The 3934-nt window shown below is 37.5% G+C and overlaps 1 non-coding gene across 1 annotated transcript; it reads right to left on the bottom strand.

The window, feature by feature from the left end:
* Positions 1 to 265: 265 nt before the first annotated feature.
* LOC121210148 (small nucleolar RNA R71) lies at positions 266 to 372 on the bottom strand. The gene has a single exon (XR_005905276.1). It is a non-coding gene; the product is annotated as a small nucleolar RNA R71 (small nucleolar RNA).
* Between the last annotated feature and the right edge of the window lie 3562 nt (positions 373 to 3934).

Here is a 3934-nt window from a genome sequence, read left to right on the forward strand (position 1 = left end):
CAATTCAAATGGTACAGTAATTTTTTCAGTTTGATGGTTTGCAGGACGAAGATCCCAACACTCACTTGGCAAACTTTTTGGAACTATGCGATACATTTAAAATTAATGGTGTTTCTGATGATGCCATTCGCCTTTGGTTATTCCCTTTTTCTTTGAGAAACAAAGCTAAACAATGGTTGAATTTGTTACCACGGGGGTCAATCACTACTTGGGAACAAATGACTGAAAGATTTTACTAAAATATTTTCCGTCGGCTAAATCGGCTAAATTACGTAATGATATCTCTTTCTTTGTGTAGATGGATTTAGAAACACTTTACGATGCATGAGAGAGATATAAGGACCTTTTGCGAAGATGCCCTCACCATGGGTTACCACTCTAGCTATAGGTTCAAACTTTTCATAATGGCCTGAATCCTTCGACTCGACAAATGGTTGACGCAGCTACTGGCAGAACCATCAATAATAAAACACCTGAAGATGCCTATTAATTTATAGAGGAGATGTCACTGAATAACTATTAGTGGCAAGTTATGAGGACAAAGCTAACAAAAACAGCTAGTGTTTATAACGTCGATTCAGTCAACATGCTCTCTAATCAGGTAGAACTCTTGAATAAGAACATTGATGGTTTTCTTAGTTCTTCATAGGTTCACCCAGTAATGCAGTGCGAAGCAAATGGAGGTGGATCGAGCAATTCAGAATACCCACCTTATGGCCACAACATGGAGAACGGGTAGTTAAATTACATGGATAATAATCCTCGATCTCAAAAAAATCCTTATAGCAATACTTATAATGCAGGTTGGAGGAATCACCCAAATTTTTCATGGGGAGGCCAAGGAGATTAGAAACCACTACCCCTCCCAGGCTTTTAGCAACCACTATACTAGCAAGGGAAAAAGCCGAACCTTGAGGAGATGCTAACCAAATTCATCTCGGTGTCAGAGACTCATTTTTAGAATACCGAGACGACACTCAAAAATCAACAGGCATCAATCTAGAGGCTTGAAACTCAGATTGGATAGCTCGTCAAGTTGATTTCTGAACGACCATAAGGTAGCCTGCCAAGCAACATTGAATCTAACCCAAGGGTGAAACTCAACGCAATTTCCATTCAAGATGAGGAAGGGTTAGTGGCAAAACCAAGGCCAGAACCGGTGGTAAGTGAAAGTAAGAATGAGGTAGGATAAAACGAACAAAAATCGGTAAGTACAGAATATAAACCTCGTGTGCCATACCCCAATGCGACAAGGAAAGGCCGCTCAGACGAACAATTTGGTAAATTCCTTAAACTTTTAAAGAAACTACATATTAACCTACCGTTTATTGAAGCACTTTCGCAGATGCCTAACGCAGTCAAATTTTCAAAGGAGCTTCTAGCAAATAAACGAAAGTTAGATGAAAGGTCGGATGTGGAGCTAAACACGGTTTGCTCAGCCATTCTTCAGAATAAGCTACCTAACAAACTAAAAGATCGAGGAAGTTTTACAATTCCTTGTTTAATTGGTAGTTTAGATGTTAATAATGCGTTGGCTGATTTAGGGGCTAGTATCAATGTTATGCCTTACAAATTGTTTAAGCAACTAGGTTTAGGGAAACCCAAAGAAACTAGGATGAGCATTCAATTAGCAGATAAAACTGTCAGATTTCTTAGGGGTATCATTGAAGACGTACTCGTTAAAATTGACAAATTTATATTCCTAGTTGATTTTGTTGTTTTAGACATAGAAGAGGATAGCAATGTTCCTTTAATTTTGGGAAGGCCCTTTTTAGCAACTGCTAGAACAATTATTGACGTTGGCACAAGTGAACTCACACTTCGTGTAGGAGACAAAACAATCAACCTTCAAGCTCGCAACCCGAACAACACATTGAAAATTGAAGGTGATTGTACAAATTGTTCTACTAAGACTGATCATACAGTGCAACCTATTTTACAGGAAATAAGTTCGTAAGACACACATAAGCCATGTTTAATCCACAACAAAGAATTTACCCATGAAGAATGAAGGTTACGAATCGAGGAGTTAGATGAATGACTGACATTTAAACTGAGAGAACATGATAAACCAAAACTACGTCAGAACGAGCTCAATGCCTCACCAAATCAACTTAAGGTTAGAGACAAAGTTTCATTAGATGCCGCAGATACACAGATTGACACTACCAAACCGAATGAAGAAATTCCTCTTACGGTACTTAGCATTTTCCCATTTGGTACGGTGGAGGTAAGTCATCTCAAATTCGGCACCTTTAAGATAAACAATACCCACCTAAAACCTTATTTTGATGAGATTCATAGCAGGAATGAGGAGTATAAACTCCTCGGACAACCATGACCATTCACCAGAGATGAAAGTCTACTTAGACTTTAACTAAGCGCTTCTCGGGAGGCAACCCGAGCACTAACAATATTACTTTCTTGAAATTTTAGTTTTTAAAATCTAACATACTAACCAAACCATTGATTACAAGCTTTCCAAAACCACATGGCCAGGCACACGAGCGTGCCTTATGCCGTGCGTACACCACGGGTAATGACACGGCCGTGCAAAACGGCCGTATGCAAACAGGGCAAAAGTTTTTCCCAACATAGGGCCGTGTGACATGACCGTGGGTGAAACTATCAAAACAACACGGGCGTGCGACACACCCATGCCCCACACCCGTGGTCGACACTGTCAAAATAACACGGGCGTGTGCATGGGTACACGAGCGTGGGAGAAGTGAACCACATCGCACATGGTCGTGCAACACAATCAGACAGCCACAAGACCTAGACACACGGCCGTGTCCTCAGGCCGTGTGACGATCTCTCAATTCTCGATAAACACGGGCTGGACACATACCACACGAGAGTGGGACATGGCCGTGCCACTTTTAAAATTAGATTATCTCTTTTATTTTTTTATTTTACCTTTGTTTTTACTCTAATTTATTTAAAGTCTCATTTGTTTTTAAACACGACTTATCTATCAAATTATTCCCTTAATTCTCCTTTTATTCTTCAGAATCATGCTTGCCCTCCAGCTTTATTTCCAATACTCGCTCTCGCTAATCCAGGAATTTCATCCATTTTTAACTCAGGAAGTTTCACTTCTCTCCCTATCTTATGAACTTATATTTATATTGGTCAATATATCTATCTTTGTACATTGAAGACAATGTACATCTTAAGTGTGGGGGGCTATTTACATCTATATCAGAAAAATCCCTGAATTTTGTCTTATTCTCACGTGAATTACTCATATCACTATTAGAATGAATTTTAATTAATTTATGATTTTTATTGATATGTCTTGAATTAAAACATAGGCATTTAAACATTGATTATTTAAACTTTAAGACATTAGAGAATCAAGCATGATAAGTTGATTTTTGAAGAATTAAAAACTTTTAGGTTGTTTGCCTAAGTTTAGGTATTATCTTGAGTTGGAATTCACAAGTTTAAACATCAGAAAGTCATAATTTTTGTGAGATCTTGAGCCTTTAGAGCATCTATTATTTCTTTCATGCTCACTTTCATTATGAGTGTGTCAGTATTGAATTGTTATTTTAGAACTTGCTTGATTATGCATGTCAATACCACACCATTTGATTTGATATGTCAAAATGATAAAGGCACTTAGGTTTAATCCACTCACTCTATAAAAGCGTACCTTCACAATTAACCCTTAGTGAACCACGTTGAGCCTAACAACTCATTTATTAATTTACCCTTAATATTAATCCATAACCCATTATTGTTGAAATCCCTTGAATTTATTTGATCCCTATTTTTGTTGAGATTTGAGTTGGAATAGTTTCTTAGCTATGTTTTATTCTATTTTGTAATTTGACTTGTTCTTAATATATATATATACATGTATACATATTAGTAGTAGTGATCTTCTGAGCTAAAGAAGTTAAATTCCATTTCCTGAGAAAAAGCT

The sequence above is a fragment of the Gossypium hirsutum genome, chromosome A11 (genome assembly GCF_007990345.1).
Source record: "Gossypium hirsutum isolate 1008001.06 chromosome A11, Gossypium_hirsutum_v2.1, whole genome shotgun sequence".
In the NCBI taxonomy this organism is placed as follows: Eukaryota; Viridiplantae; Streptophyta; class Magnoliopsida; order Malvales; family Malvaceae; genus Gossypium; species Gossypium hirsutum.